Here is a 17,953-nt window from a genome sequence, read left to right as displayed (position 1 = left end):
TGTCGAACATGGAACAAAAAATTTAGGTTTAGCAGTGTTGGCATGTTTTTATATTGTATAAGCTGTATGCTTTAAATATAAAGAGATAAAGCTTTAGAAAAGTACATTTTAATTATATTATGTTATGAATTCTGCAATTTTTAATTTATATCAAACAAGAATGAGTAAATATTTGTTTCTTTGAAGATTAATTGCAGTTAATTATTGTAAATTTTTTTTGCAATTGCCCTTTGATACATTAGGTAATAGATTTGGCAATCGTCAAATCAGCAGTTGCCAGATTGCAACAGGTGTTAGCAATTAATCTCGAAAGAGACAAATATTTACTCGGTATTGTTTCATATAAATTAAAAATTGCAGAATTCATAAAATAGTATAATCAAAATGTACTTTTTAAAAGATTTCTCTCTTTATATTTAAAGCATTCAACATATCCATTATAAAAACACCCCAACACTACCAAACCGAAATATTTTATTTCATGGTTGACATTTGCGGCTATATTCAGCTTGTACTTTCGATAAACTCAACCTAAAATTGATAATAGCAATTGGTAATAGCAGTAAAAAGCTGGATTTATAGTTTGACGGACTGTAGACGTAGACGCCCTGGAGACGTAACAAACGGACTGTAAATATTATTTCAATTTCATATTTTCAATTTTTGCTCATGAGTAGAAACAGTGGCTCGAGTTAGTGACCATGAACTACGATATCCTTTTATTATTAACTTGAACTTATTATTACTTATAACTTCTTCTTCTTCACGTGCCATCTCCGCGACGGCAGTTGGCAATCATCATGGCTATTCTGATCTTAGATGCTGCTGCTCTGAATAGTTCAATTGATTTGCATCCGTACCATTCCCTCAAGTTACGCAACCATAAGATTCTTCTTCTTCCTACACTTCTCTTGCCCTGGATTTTCCCTTGTATAATCAATTGAAGTAGGTTGTATCTCTCATTACGCATAACATGCCCCAGGTATTGCAGCGTTCGTGTCTTGATGGTTTCCAATACTTCCATTCTTTTGTTGATTCTTCTCATGACTTCGTCGTTTGTTACATGCTCGGTCCATGATATCTTCAGGATTCTTCTATACACCCACATTTCAAATGCTTCCAACTTTTTAGCAGTCGACGCGTTAAGTGTCCATGCTTCTATCCCATAAAGCAGTGTCGAGAAAATATAACACCTTGCCAGCCTAACTTATAACTTACAATCCATTAATAAATAATCAATAACATTCGAATATGTTGATAAACAACTGTACAAAATGGCCACTTTGGTTTCAACACAAAATTCTTCCTTATGATTGGCCAGACGCAAGTAACGCACTGTAAGAGGTGAAATTTTGGACAACTTTTGCGTTTCAGTCCTTTTCACTTACGTATGCTTACGTTCCGTCATGTTTACGTTCATTTATAAATAAGAGTACACAAAATTCTATGTTGATCTTTTTCCAGTGCGTTTACGCTTACAGTTCGTCAAATTATAAATCCAGCTTTAATAGTCTAAAATCCCACTGCAAGATCACTACATTCATGACGTGGTTAATCAAACTCACTTTAGTCATCAGAGACAAAAATACCACTGAATCTGTAAAAATTATACAAACAAGCTGAATTTTGCTGAAAATCTCAATTTTTTTTATTAGCACTTTTAGCAAAACTGTTTATTAGCACTTTTTCTGCACACTTTTTCTGCACATTTTTCTTAGAAACAAAGCTTGAAGCGACCGGTGATTTTCAACGTAATGTACGCGCGCGAAATCAATTTTAAATAAAGTTTATATCAACTGGACAATAAAAATTAGATATCTTTTGATCAGAGCCTCATATCGACCAAAATCAAAATGCGTTTTAAAGGTGAAGAGAGAAGCTCTCGTATGCAATTTTAGAATTTTGCCACAAAGTCAATTTCTATAAAGGTTTAATAAATAAACATTTAGCGATTTTTATAATTTTTTGCGATTCTCATGAGATCAATAATATTTATCACTTTTATTAACCGGTCAATACGGAATTTTCAATATTAGATGCCAATCTTTAAAACATTGCATATAATTTCAGTTTTACGTTTTAGCAACAAATGTGAGGCCTTTGAAATATGCCTAAAAAACGCTAAATTAAAACTTTCATATTACAGACGACACTAAAACGTTTAAAATTGCATCTTTTATAATAGACAAATACGTTTTTTAAAAAGACACTACTTCAGCTACAAATTCCACCTAATAACCTTTTCGTGGAAGCATTTCCCATGATGCGCGATCGTTTGTGATGTGAATGTTTAAATTCAGTGTTTTTGCAAATGTTACCAAAAGTCAAAACCGAAATTTCAACCTATATGATTTGAAGATTGGGCACTAATAATGAAAATTCACTAGTGAACGGTCAATAAAAGTGATAAATATTATCAATCTCATGAGAATTATAAAAAATTGTAAAAATCGCTAAACATTTATATATTTACCACCTTTATAGTAACTGACTTCATTTGCGGCAATGTGCAAACATTTTATAAGAAAGCTGCACTTTTCATCTTTTGATTTTTTTCCATAGGAAATCTTATCCAAAAATATCGAATTTTTACCGTCGAGTTGATACAAATTTTATTTTATTGATCTCGCGCGCGTACCTGACATTGAAAATCATCGGTCGCTTCAAGCGTTGTTTCTAAGAGAACGATTTATTTTACAGAAAAAGTGCTAATAAACATTTTTGTTCAAAATTATTTCAGCTACATTTTTTATTTGAGACATTTTTTTATGGCTTACGGATTATTGGTAAATCGATTTTTTCCGTTTTTCCCCACCTTCGAGGAGAGGTTTTAGGGGGAAGCCTTGGGATTGAAGTCGTAAACTTTTTGCATCTTTTTTGGGGTCCCAAAATTGACATCTTCTTAGCAAAATTCAGTTTGTTTGTATGATTTTTAGAGGTCAAATCTCTGAGGACTGGGCTAATATATTTAAAAATAGAATAATAATTTGATAACAGGTTGCCAGTCAAAAAGTGACCTCGAATAATTTTAATTCAAATAATGGTAATTAATTTTTGAACAAAAATTTTATTTCGTTTATTTAGATGTTAAATAAAATACGCTGCTCATGACGTATATGCATGTTTTTATATCAAATTAAATCTATTTTTTTATATCATCATATAATTTATCATTATATGATGATATAAAATTGGCTGATAAAAAATAGTCGTAAATTAGCTGTTAAAAATGCGAGACAAAGTAAAATAGAGTTAGCGCGCAACAACACTGGTTTGACAAGTGATAATATCGACGCTCGTAAATAAGAATATCGTAACTTTATAATCACAACTTTTCAGAAAACGACTTCAAAGTTTTTTAGTTTTTTCATTGATACAAACTAAGTTTTTATTGATGTAAACGTAAATTTTGACTCGAGCTTAAAGAAGATTCGTCGCGATAGGTCTATTAATTATGAAATTAAAAAAAATACTTAAATACTTGTAAATTTTATGTTGAAAAAACATACGATGTAAGTATTTACTTATTTTGAAGTAGCTAATATCTTATCAAGACATAAAATATAACAGTTTCTCTTTTTTAAATTGGTTAATCGTATGTGAAGATACGACGCAACTGCTTGCTATTTCTGAAGTCACTAACATCGTGTCCAAAGACACACAAAAGAAGACAAAGATAAATTTGACAATGGTTATTCATTATTTTGATTTCAAGGTAAAAAAAAACTATTGTTTAAAAACACAAACACTTTTTTCCGGAAAAGAAATGTGTACATTATAATGTAAAGATATATGTAATCAGTTTTCTTCATCATCTACATCTTTTTCGATAAGTGTTTGATAGGGAAGATTTTTATAAAAGTTGTGATACATTTCAGGAACTTCGTGCTTGTATAGGTATTGGAAGTTACCATATTTTTTTTTAAATGGGAATTAAGTTTTTATAGGCTTTGACTAAAATTTTAGGTGTACGTATTAAAAGCTTTCTTTATTCTTGCATTACTTCTCTTGTTAAGTCTAAAATACATTTTTCATTTTCATCTATAAAGTCAAATTTTATTTTAATTTTCAGCGGTTCTTAACTAGAGATTTCTATTTCTAGAAAAAGCTACTATACTTTTTAGAACCTACCTCCAATATAGTACTATCACGGACATACATAATCTCACACATATTTCCATCTCTGTTTTCGGTGTTCTGCAAACAAGTCAAACTATCAATTCACGCTGAGTTAAAATATTGTATCTGTCGACCATAAAGTACTAGGTTCTACCTCTTGATATCCAAGACTTGTGTTAAAGTCATTTTTGTCAGAGAACGTGTCAATCGTCTTAAGTTGTTATCATTGTCATTATTACTTCTATTATTGCCCTCTAAAAATTAAAGACACTAATAGAAATTGCATATTTGGGACAATCCCACTGGACCGATCAGCACAACCCAACTCGTGGGAAGAAAGATAAGAAGGAAAAAGAAAATTAAAAAAGGCGGAATAAAGAGCAGCGGGGATGAGGGAGAAAGTAAAAGAGGGGGAGAGAAAGAAAAGGATAAAACTTGAAAAACTCATGAGAGAGGTGCCAAATACAAGGCTGTCCATTAACAAGGAGATATGCGGAGAAAAGGAAATGGTGCAGGAAGTGAAGAAACTCGTTTCTGATAATACATGCGTGTCGAGAGCGGTGGCAAAAGGGGGCATCGTGAAGAGAAGAATCTTGGTACAGGAAATCCCACCCAATGCAACGCAGGAGGAGATTTGAAAGACCACAGAGGAGGCAGCTGGCAAAGATCGGGCCTGTGATATCATAAAAATTTAGATCGAGACACGAGGTCATCCTGCCGAGTAATAGAATCGAGGGTAGAAATACCGAATGCCTGAGATGTCTCGCCTTTGGACACAAGCAAAGACACTGTAAGGGGCAGAACAAAAGAGGATGTTGCTTCCGATGTGGCAAAGAGGGTCACATAGTGCTTAAATGCAAGGAAGAAACAACCAGATGTTTCAACTGCGACGTGATCGGGCTTGTGGTGAATTCAAGAATATGCCCAAAGTTAATGGACTCGTTAAATCACTGTAGGAATCACTGAGGACTAGTTCCAAGAGAGTGCGCATGTGGAAACAGTACGAAAGAGGGTGCGAAAGAAGTCCAAGGTTAAGAAATGGCAAACACAGGAAACAAGATCCGATGGCTGAGGGTACTTTAAACTAACGTGAGAACGCAAGATTAACACATGATCTTGCCGAGACTGGCGCAGTAGAAAAGAACATCGACGTGGTGGTGACGACGGAGCCAAATCCAACAGCGATGACGAGAAGAGGATGATTTGTGGATACGACTGGGAGGGCTGCTGTACGAATGCACAATAGGAAGCTGCGAGTGTATGAAATTAAGCCTAAAAGATATGTGATTGTTCGAATGGAGGGGGTGCGGCTGGTCTGCCGTTATATTTCTCCAAACGTGTCAGTCGGCGAGTACGAGATAATGATGCACGCCATCATGCAGAAAGTGGGAAATACAGGAGAACAATGCGTGGTGCTGGGAGATTTTAACGCAAAAGCATCGGAGTGGGAATCTCCCATCAGCGAAACTCGCGCCAGGATACTGACTGACCATGGCGACACAAGGAATAGCGGCGAAATCAAGAGACTGGAAGGTTTTGCCAGACTACAACGAAACGAAACATCGGATTCTCGATAACCGGAACGGGGACCACTAACGTGGTCCTTGCGTACAGAACGTCGGGGGCAGACGCGACAATGGGATTAACTGAAAAGTATACGATGAGCTGATTAAAAGGAGAGTGAATATGATGCAGGGTTAATCACAGACGGTGGAAAACCTGGAGATAGTCATTAAAAAAGCGATGAAAGGAAGCAAGATAGGTCACCGAGATATCAACAGGGTGCCATACTGGTGGAATGCAGATATCGAGGCGCTGAGAAATGAATGTATAGCAATGAGAAGAAGGTTAACGAGAGTAAGGGGCAGAGCAGAGATTAGTCGTGATGTCATCGAGGAGATCGCGAAAGAGTACCGCGCACGGAAGATTGAACTTCACAGGAAAATTCGTACAGAAAAAGGAAACCACTGAAAAGAGCTGTGTGAAAAGCTAGATGAGGACATCTGGGGTCAGTGATAAGGTTATATTGTGTAAGCATTAAGGTCTAGGTTTTAGGCGTTGGGCGTCAATGTGTAACCATTGAACCACCCATCCGAAACGCTGGGTGCCACTGGGTAACAATATAACTACCTCCGAAAGTTGGGAGCTAATGTGTAACTTTTAAGGTATAGGCATTTACAAATTTTAATAAAACTCACATTTTTCTTTGGGAGCCAATTGTTATGCCTCGTTTAGCTCAGTCTCTCAAGTGTGAGAATGTTTTATCTTAGAAGTAAACGTGAAAAATGAGTCTGGCTGAGACAAATAAACCAAGATATTACCTAATGATATTTATCATACATAAATACATATAAAAATTGAAAATTTTAATATTAAATTAAATCAAACAAAATCTCAAACAAATCTTGCCTATCAGCTTTCCATAAAGATTTTTAAATGATACTTAAGTATGGCTTCAGATGTTGTATTCAAGTAGCTGGACAGGATTGTACTAGAATGTAGTGGTTAGATGCTGATGATGTAGTTGAATTTAGTTACTTTCATGTTGTTTGTATCTTCAGGTGACCAGTAGTAGCTGCAGTTAGTATTTCATGATCGACCATCTACTGTGGAAGTCCTCACACATAAATATGGACAAAAATTAGGCCAAAAAAACTAGAAAAATAAACCTTGTGTTAACAACTTCATAGATTTTAAAATATTTCCTTGCCATATAAAAATTAAAAATAATTACAATATTCAATAACAAATAGTAAATTTGCAAGAATAAAATGAATATAATTATTATAAGATAAATTAGTTAAGTTATAATTCAGTCAGAGTCAGGGTTATGGACTTGCACTGAACATTAAGAAAACAAAATATATGATGATCTTTAAGAAGGAACAGCAAATTAAAAAAAATAGTGTGAATGGTCAATCAATAGAAAGAGTAAAAACACACATCTACCTTGGTACGAACGTCAATGAAAATTGGGACCATTCCCTAGAAATAAAATGTAAGATAGAGAAATCAAGACCTGCATTTCAAAGAATGGCTAAGCTATTCAAATGCCATGATTTATCAGTACCCATAAAAATCAGGTTACTACGATGTTATATTTTTCCTATACTGTTGTACGGAGTTGAGTCGTAGAATCTCACAGACGCTACCTGCAAGAACATTGAGGCTTTCGAAATGTGGCTTTATCGTCGAATCCTGAAGATATCCTATACCAACCACGTTACTAATCAGAACGTTTTATTAAGAATGCAAAAAGAAAAAGAGTTGTTAACCACGATAAAAACAGCCAAAATCGAATACCTCGGTCATAGAGCAGAGTTGCCAAGTAACAGATATTCTGTCTATTGAAGTGAGGCCAGAGATATGGAGGGATGTTGCACCAGAATGGAAAATGGGAGCAGCACGTGCAGGAGGTTACCTGGAAGGCTACGAATAGTGCGGCTGCATTGGAGATGATGCTGCCCAACATTGGGGGACCCAAATCCGAAAGGAAGAGTGCCTTACACGTTGTTGTGCAGTTTATCATCCTCTACGCAGCACCAGCCTGGAGTGGAGCGGTAGAAATAACGGCCTACAGGAGTCTCGTAATACGAGTGGACTGAATAAGTCTCTTACGAGTGGCAAACGCCTACAGCTCTCAAAAAAACCAAAAACCAGTTTTTGGGACTAAAAAAGGGGGACACGGAAAAGGGCGAGGAGCCTCCTTGCAGACAGTCTGTGGATAAATGAAGGTAGTACTTGGGAAGTGATGCCTGCCTTACAGCGGCCATTCCGCTTTCGTATCGCTAGATCACAGAGGAGAGTTTTGTTTAGCAGGTAGACGTTCGGCGTAGACTCGGCAACGAGAGAGCTTTTTAAAGTACCCCGGGAACTATCGCCGGGACTACGAAGAACGAATCCTGCACTAAGATCAGTCAGGCGGCGTTCTGGACTGAGATGTCTTTCGAAGATTCTAGATTCCCCTTTATTAAGACAAAAAAAAGTATCAGCTACATACGAGACACAAATAACAAAGAAAAAAAATATGGTGTCGTCACTTTGCTCTACAGACTGCTACTCTTTATCTAGCATCATTCTTTTCCACGCATCAAATTAAAGACAAACCAGCTACCGCCTGTTATTAAGTAAAGACACATTTTATTTTTATGAACGCTCTAGACTCAGAACATCGAAAAGAGGTAGGTATAAAAAAGACACTTAAGGACGTTTTCAGATTTTAAGTTCATTTTGTGACACACAAACATCACACAAACAGTTGTTTTCACAATTAATTTTATATTGGAGTTTAAACTTTTATGGTTAGTGTATTATATTTTGCCATTAATTAACATACAAAGTTAACGTCATTCAGACAGTTAAATAATGGTTTTGTTTAAGTTTCCGCAAAAATGAAAGAAATGACAAAACGAAAATATTTTATTGAATTTTTTTAGATTATGCCTGGAAAAACTCTTAACTCAAAAGCACAAGAACTCATTTTAAATTTAATCGAGTACTTTAAATTAGAAAAAAAGGAATGGGAGACCGTTGGAACCGTTGTTATCTGTTCAAGAGGTACAAAAAGTACAATTTTCAAATGTGCACTATTATAAAGCTTTAATAATAACAAGCATATATATTATTAATAATATTTATTTGTCAACTTTATTACATAACAAAATATTTATAATTACGAACTTTTTATTTTTGGTTTTTTTCAATTTCAATTAAAAATATTGATAATATTTTAACTTTGTTTTATAGGGTAGAAGCTACACTTAAATTGGCGAGAAAAACAGTATACAATATACGAAAAAGAAAAAAAAAATCTTGTTTTGTCTCCTCCGGGAAAAAGAGTCCTTGTTTTAAAACGAAAATTACTAATTTATCTGAGGGCAATAAAATAGCAATTTAAAATTTAATATATAATATGTACTAGAATAGTAAGTAAACCAACTTTCAGTTGGGAATTACGAGTAGGACTTAACATGTTATAGTATTATATTAAAATAAATAACTTTTTAGAGAAACGTGAAACCTTTGAAGCGTTGATCAATGAGCTGCAAGCTAAAAAAATTGTTTCTACAAGTACAACATTCTTGAGTAGAATATTAAAAGATTTGGACTTTAAAAAAGATGATCATCGAAGATTTCTAATTAAAAGAATTTATATTACAGCACAACGAGCGTGTTTCTTACGTAATAATATGGAAAACAGAAATAGTACATGTAATATCGTCGAAATAATACTATAAGTAATTATGGTAAACACTTTTATTACTGAGAAAATACCCTCGAAAAGGGTAGACACATGTTTATCGTTTTATAAAATGTTTTCAAGTTATATTTTAGGTTGACAACTGATGGTTGGCAGACAGCCATCAGTTAACCACCCCAAGGTCTGGTTCACACTGTTTTCTGATTCGCATCTTTGAATTCGACCCGCCGCCATTTTTGGTAAGCTTTTATATTGACCAAAGATTGATTTCAATGGTTTGTGATCACTTAAAATTTCAAACTTCCGTCCCGCCAAATATTGGTACAATTTATGGCTGTCTACTGACCAGTAAACAGCCAGAGCATCCTTTATAATTTAAGAGTTATTTCGCTCTGCTTTGTTTAGTACCCTCGAGATATAGCATATAGCTCTCATTTTCATCTGGTAACACATGCGGCAGAACTCCCCCGATTCCGTAATCACTCGCATCACACGTTAAATGAATTGGTTTGTCTGGATTATAATGTACTAAAATTTTTTTGTGAAGCTAACTCGGTCTTTGCACGTTGGAAATAAATTTTACATTATTTTGTCGATTTAAATTTTTCAATTTTTCTTACTAATTAGTATAACGCTTTTAATTTCCCTTGTAAATTTTCACAAAAACGAGAATAATAATCAGTGCCGAATTTTTGTGTTCCACAACATTCTGTATTATACAAAAGATAAATTACGTCTTTGAGTCCTATTCTCTCGAACGCTCTTTTCAACTCAAATAAACATAGAAATCCTGATCTATTATGCTCTAATGCTTTGTCGCTAATTTGTTTTATGACGAATACTGCATCTGTATACGATGCTCCTGTAGGAAAACCTCTGTTTATCGTCTGATTTATTGGTTTGTGACAAGTTGTGAATTTCAGAGATACAAGTTTATACCTGTGTAATTTAATTTCCTGGTTGATTGTTATCGCCTTTTTTGACTAGTAGTATTAGTATGTCTCCTATCCATTCTTCCGCTATTTAATTGTGGTTTATAATTTTGTGGTCTTATCTGTTAATAAGTACAATACGCAATTATTTTCTAATCTAACTTAACTAACACAATCTGCGGTAAGTATTAAGGGCTCAACCCCAAAATCCTCCTATGGTTATACACAAGGGTTATTAGACCATTGATAACCTATAAGTCTGTGACGTGGTGAACAAAGAACAGCAAGTGGGAGCAATAATGGTGTTTAGAAATACACAAAGCTAGCATGCCTGTGTATTACCGAGGACATAAAAACAACTCCTACAGCGGCTTTGGAAGTACTGCTAAATCTACCACCACTTAATATATCTTTATACAGGGCTAAGCCAGATTTGTGATGCACAGATTAATACATAGTCAGCAACACATAAGCCAGGCGCATAGTACTGACAAAAGAAAGCTATGTATATATGTACAGCGTTAACAGGCCTTTTAGGCCCATTGCTGGATGGATAATTTTCATCGTTTTCTCTTTTTAGCTAACAGCTTCCAATCTCTGATTCCCATCTCTCTGACATCTTCCATCACTACATCTCTCCATTTTTTTCTTGGTCTTCCTCTCTTTTTTTGTACTCGGGTACTTTCCAAGCAATATTCTTGACTAGTCTATTACCTTGCATTCTTTCTAGATGTCCGAGCCATTCTAGTCTACGTTTTTTCACCACTTTTGTTATTGTAGGGTTAGCATACAAATTGTACACTTCTGCATTAGTTCATCTTCAACATTCTTCCTCTACTACTTTTCGGCCAAACATTCTGTGAAGTATCTTCCAATCTGTTCTGTATGGTTTTATTCATAGTCCATGTCTCGGCAGCGTATAGCATTGTGGGTCTAATTATAGTTTTGTATACTCTTATTTTTGTATTACGAGATATATCTTTGGCCTTAATTATTTTGCTCATAGCTCCAGCGCACCTGTTGCTCTTGGTCAGTCTCAGGTTGATTTTAGTTTCTACCTTACATGTCTGATCAATAAGAGTCCCTAAGTACATATATTCATCAACCTTCTCGAATTCTACAACTGATCCAACCCCCACCACCAACTTAAAGGATCCCCTGGAATTTATTCCTTTTTTGCTCGAGATTTCCATGTACCTACTTCGATTTATTAATAATAACTTTCAGTCCCATTTCAGAGCTTTTCCGAATCAGTCTTTTTGCTATATGTGCTAGTTCTTTTCCATTTCTTGCAATGAGAACCACATCATCAACATATGGACCTACGGACCTATTTATCTCACTAAAGACAGTTTTACATTATGCTATTTTCATGCTAGGCAAGAGCCATGCAAGACAGATCATGGAACTGCGCATGCCCACGGGCTATTTCCATGCAATTCCTGTGCTAGACGAAAAATTAGAACATGTTCTATTTTTCATGCTATTTTCTTGCAATTTATCGTTAAAATTCATATTGCCAACATAACAATTTATAATAGATTACAGAATAAAACATAACCTTATCACTATCTTTAGCGTATATCATAAATTGCCCTACACACAATGGGAATAAATTGAGATATAGCTGATTCTGATACTCTAAAATTGTACATTAGAGATCGAAACGTTTCACCAGTTGCCAGATACCTTAAAGTTATAATTAATTTTGTCCTTGATGGAATGCACTGGCGAAAATTGGTATCTCTTTTCTGAATTAAGGGATTAATTTTTTCTAGGGGCTTAAGGAAAGTGGACTCGTTCATTCGAAGAAAGTTTTTAAAACTTTGAAGGTCTCTAGCGTCCAAGAACTCTTGGGGTAACTTCAAATTTCCCAGTCCTGCATTCAACCAAGGTTTGACCCAGCATTTTCTAGGTTTTCTTTTCTTTGGTTGACATCCTTCACCCTTTTAATAACCATAAATAGTGTATATTTATTTATTATATTATTTATTTTAGTACTTAATTATATTTATTTAAAATAAAATAACCTCAAATTGATAAATATTTTCTCTGTTGGCAACAATGAAAGTGGGATCTAAAATTGCACAGAAATATCTCTGATAAAAAGGTCAAGCTAGGCAAGAGATGTGCCATGCAAGACGGACTTGCATATCATGAGACTTGCATAGCCTAGATGTAAAGCTGCCTTAACCCTTACAATTTTTTCTAGAACTATATTGAATAGCAATGTAGAGAACGGATCTCCTTGACGAACACCTTTTTTCACTTCAAATTCTTCTGAGACTGTACCGTTGCATTTCACAGCACAAATGTTTTGTCTAATTGTCATTTTTACCAATCTTACTATTTTTTCCGGCACTTGGAATTCTTTTAGCGTTTCTATTAATTTGTTTCTGTCTATTGTATCGTGGACGGTTTTGTAATCAATGAAAAGTACTTATGCTGAAATGTTGTATTCATAGCAATTGATCAGGATTTGTTTTAGCATAACAATTGAATAGGTTGTTGATCTTCCTTTCCGAAATCCTCCCTGGTATGCTTCTAGATTTTTCTCTGTATATATTTTTCTATAGTTTGCGCATTCAGTTCTATCTCCCTTTTTATGTATAGGAATTATAATGACTTATTCCATTATTGAGGCATTTCTTCGGCATCCCACACTTCTAGTATTAGTTCACTAAGTTAGTTTATTAATACCTCTTCTCCATATTTTTACGTTCTCTGCCACAATTCCGCTCTCCCCGGGGCTTTTTTGATTTTTCATGTCTTTTATTATTTCTTCAATTTCTTCTCTTGTGGGCTTTGTTATTTCTTTTATTACTATTTGAGGTTTAGGAACATTATAATTGTCTTCAGTAGTCACTCCGTCATTTAGCATCTCTTTGAAATATTCTTTTCACCTTTCATATATTTGGTCTTCGTCCACTATCAGGTTTCCTTGCTTATCTTTTACATTCATCGTTCTTCGCTGATACCCAGTTTTAATGTATTTTATCTCTTTGTAAAAATTTGTTATTTTATTTTTCTTGTAATTTTCTTCAATACGCTTACCTTTATCATCCATATACTTTCGTTTCCGTACTCTTAAGATTTTCTTTACTTTTTTTCGTTGTTCGGTTTGCGATCGTAAACTTTTTAATCTCAAATCGGATCTTTTTTTTTTAACCCTGTTATGGTATGTTTAAATCTGAATAGAGCTTGCAGACTACTCAAAAGAAAACTGATCCAACGTAAAGACAGTGGAATCAACAAATATTTAAAGAACCTCTCACCTGCAGATGATACAAACTATTCGCTGTGGAAACTAACAAAAAAACTTAAACACAACGAACAAATGAATATGCCAATCAGGAAACAAAATGGGACTTGGGCTAAAACTGACATAGATAAACCATATACTTTTGCAAATCATCTATGCGAGGTATTTCAACCGCATCAGAGGGAAGTCTCAGTTGAAGAAGAACAAGCTATCCATGAAGTCGTAAATGCACCATATCAAATGGCTCCACCTATTAAACCTGTTAAGAAATCTGAAATCAAAGAAATAATTGATGATCTGGAAATTAAAAAGTCACCTGGATATGACTTAATATCTAGTTTAGTACTAAAAAATCTACCCAACGAAGGCGTAAGTTTAATTACTTATATATTTAATTCAATATTAAAAACAGGTTATTTTCCACTCCAATGGAAATTTGCTCAAATTGTTCTGATTACAAAACCTAATAAGGATCACATAAGGAAGTATCTTCATACCGTCCTATTAGCTTGTTGCCTATTATATCTAAAGTATTTGAACGGCTTTTTCTGAGAAGACTGGAGCTTATTTTATATGACAGTAATGTTTTACCGAATTATCAGTTTGGGTTTAGGAAACAACATGGTACTATCGAACAAATTCATAGGGTGGTAAAGACTATCAGAAATTTGCTTGAACAAAAAAATTACTGTACTGCTGCATTTCTAGATGTCTCTCAAGCATTCGACAAAGTTTGGCATGTAGGTCTTATCTCCAAAATTAAATCTATATTTCCTCATCCCATAAGTTCACTTTTAAGATCCTACCTGACAGATCGATTCTTTCAAGTCAAAAGAGGTGGGGAAATCACTAACCTGTTTCCAATTTGTTCCGGAGTTCCACAAGGAAGCATACTAGGACCCACCCTCTACTTAATATTCACATCAGATCTCCCAACGACGACCAATACAACAATCGCTACATATGCCGATGACACAGTTATCATGGCTTCAAATTCTACAGCAGCTGAAGCAGCCCAGGTATTACAAAATCACCTACTTAAACTAGAGAGCTGGCTTAAGCTGTGGCGAGTCCAAGTTAACAGTTTAAAATCAACACAAATAACGTTTACTTTAAAAAAAGGTGTCGCGCCACCAGTTTCTATAAACAACACTCCACTACCAGTTAATAACGTCGTTAAATACTTAGGAATCCATTTGGATAGCAAACTTAATTGGGGCATCCACATCTGGAAGAAACGCCTTCAACTCAGCTTAATCTATAGGAAAATGTATTGGTACATGAGTCGAAAATCAAATCTTAGCCTGGAGAACAAACTTCTGATATATAAATGTATTTTAAAACCGGTATGGCAATATGCAGCACAAATCTGCGGTACAGCAAGTAATACCAACATACAAAAACTTCAACGTTTTCCAATTGAAAGTACTGCGCCAGATCTGTAATGCCCCTTGGTATATCACGAACCACAGATTACACCACGATTTACAGCTACCAACAGTTTGCGAAGCAATATCTGCTGTAAACTCTGTATACAAGAACAGACTATCCTGCCATCCAAATCCGCTGGACACGGATCTGCTCAACATTTCACACGTAAGAAGATTAAAACCACCAGACCTTTTGGACCTCTAGTAAATCAGGAAAAATAGAACATAGTGTCATGGTGCGGTGAAATAACAAGTTTCTATTCTGGTGTTTTCTAAATCTTTCCTTAATTTGTGTTTTTGCCTTGTAATTCTCATATGTGTGTCAGTGATGTTTACCTGTATTAAACTCTGTTTGTTAAGTGAAAGTTTAAATTAGTTGATATATCATAGATTATTTTTATGTTATCTTTTACCTGGGTGCTCGCCACTGGGCAGCTTCCCACTATGTTATTGTACATATATTATACATATTGCTTATTGTTTATAATGAGACAGATTGCAATAAACATTGGATGTTAAATAAATAAAAAAAAGTTATGGTATGTTCTTCGACGTTGCTTCCTTTATAGTGTTTGTCATTTTCAAGAACTTTTGTTGTATGTTACTCACAGTAGTACTATCTTGTTTGGCGGTGGTTTCTTGTATATCCTTTTGATAATCCTGCGCTACTTCAAATTTTCGCAGTTTTTCAAAATTAAATTTACGTTGCACTTTATTTTTCCGTTTATGTTTTTTAATTATTGCTTCTCTCATATTAATTCTAACCAAAAAATGATCTGAGTCTACGTCAGCCCCTCTGCACGTTTTCACATTTGTTATTAAATGGGCGAATTTCTCTTGTATTAAGATGTGGTCTATTTGATTAGTTTCATTTGATCCTGGAATTTTCTACGTCCCTTTATATATATTTTTTCTCCTAAAATCATTTGTATTTATATGTTTACTTTCACCCCCTGTTATGCTTTTATATATATCTTCTCTTCCGACCTTTGCATTGGCGTCGCATGTAATAATTTTAATATCTTGTCTGGGCATTTCTTCAGACAATGACTCTAATTCTTCATAAAATCTTTCACTTCTCCTTTTTCTTCTGTTGGAGCATGTATATTTATCAGCGATATAATGTTCTCTTTTCCTTTAATTCCAATTACACACATTCTGTCAGATTTTGCTACGAATCGTTTCCCGAAAACGAGTTTTTTTTTTCAGAAATTTCTCACTGCTGTTTTACGAAGCCTTTTTAAATTCACATATGTAAACAAACTCTAAATTATTTTTTGCTACTAATCGCGATATTTGGGATTCTAGTAGGAGAAAAATAAATTTACTTTTATCTGCTTAGTACACCGTTGTCGATCCCATAGAAAGCTAATTGAGGAGCTAAAAGCAGATATCGTAATGGGGCAACTCATGGATTCAACAGTTCAGTGGCGCACCTAAAATTTTCCCCCCTAAGAGGGGGGTTTGGTTGGACACCGAATTTATTTTATGCTATCTCCATTTTGAGTCCTTAAAATTTGGGCTTTAGTTTAATTTAAAGTACTAAAGATAGCAGTGCCAAAGATTCCGGTATCTGTTACCCTGCCTACCAACTAAAACAGCCTCTCCTACTTGTGCGCAGTTGACTGTCGCACGTACCGTACTCCGAAAGTGGGATGGCCGCTGTAAGGATGACGACATTTTTGGAACACTCCCTTCTCTTATCTAGATCTTATCTCTGTCGTTGGTCCGGTTGGTGTTTCTCGTCTTCTTCTTTCTTTTTAATTACTCTTTGGATGTAATTGTGGACACTATTTCATCCGCCTTACTTCCCGTCATCTTCGCGATCATCTCTCTCTCAGTCACAGGGTTCGTACCTATTTCTCTCCACTTTACATCTATTACACTTCATCATTGTGTGAGTAACAGTGTTGGAATATTCGCATTAAAGCACCTGTATCTGTCTTTCTGCACCTAAGAAGATACAACCTAAAACAGACAATCTACCCAGTCCGTTAGGCTTGGGATCAGCATCTTCGTCCACTGGGCACATCTTTCGCATTGTTTCACTCTTCTTGCTATCTTTCCATTGATCTTTGCCTTTCTTCTTTTTTTATGACTATTGTCAAACGCTCTCTTCTCTTATAGAGATGTCTCCTTTTTACTTCTAACACATGCAGAGGAACACAACCTGTGATAGTCCCCAAGGCCGTCGCAGATACAGTCCTGTAGGCGCATGCTACTCGCAATAGACTCGTTCTGTCTACTTTTATCATGAGCCTAATATTAGGTATCTATATCTAAATATAATGAAAAATATTATTAATTATTGTTTATTTATACAATAATTATTGTATTCTACATATTTAAAGTGGTAATTTAATTATTAAATTAACGTTTTGGATTTTTTTTATTGTGTGTGAAAGACAAGTTACATTTTCCAACTATTCTTTATATATTTTTTGCTTTATATGCCCTGGGGGGGGGTTTAACCCCTAAAAGCCCCAGCATATACCAGGGCAGAGAAGGAAGACAGGGAGAAAGGTGCACCATACAAGCGGAAGCTACCTGATGACTCAAAAACATCAGAGGGTGTAGGAGACGGTATAGTAGGTACAAAGCAAGAGATACATTTCCTGCTAAGTTTTTTTAATGATATCACAATTTTCCAGGCGGAAATAACTGCAATCCGTCACTGCGTTGGAAAAAATAGAAAACAAAAAAGAACGTTCCTTTCAATTGTCATCTTCACAGATAGCCAGGCAGCGCGTAAGGCACTTAATTCTGTAGATGTTAATTCTTAACTAGTATGAGATTGTGTAAGTGCCCTAAAGAAACTAGGAGACGGTAGCAATGTTACGTTAGCCTGAGTAACGGGGACAAGGGTTATAAGGGCAATGAAAAAGCAAATGAAATGGGCAAGCAAAGCTCATTATTGCCATTCATTGAACCGGAACCCTTCTGCGGCGTTGCAAAGTCAGTAACAAGAACGGCTACAAGAAAGTGGATAGCTCACAAATCTGTGGAATGG

The 17,953-nt window shown here is 35.1% G+C and overlaps 1 long non-coding RNA gene across 1 annotated transcript; it reads left to right on the top strand.

The window, feature by feature from the left end:
- Positions 1-3,413: 3,413 nt before the first annotated feature.
- LOC140439815 (uncharacterized) lies at positions 3,414-9,018 on the top strand. The gene is made up of 3 exons (XR_011950732.1): positions 3,414-3,512; positions 8,556-8,676; positions 8,866-9,018. It is a non-coding gene; the product is annotated as an uncharacterized lncRNA (long non-coding RNA).
- Positions 9,019-17,953: the final 8,935 nt, after the last annotated feature.

Source organism: Diabrotica undecimpunctata, chromosome 4, assembly GCF_040954645.1.
Source record: "Diabrotica undecimpunctata isolate CICGRU chromosome 4, icDiaUnde3, whole genome shotgun sequence".
Taxonomy (NCBI): domain Eukaryota; kingdom Metazoa; phylum Arthropoda; class Insecta; order Coleoptera; family Chrysomelidae; genus Diabrotica; species Diabrotica undecimpunctata.
This window is presented reverse-complemented; position numbering and strand designations above follow the sequence as displayed.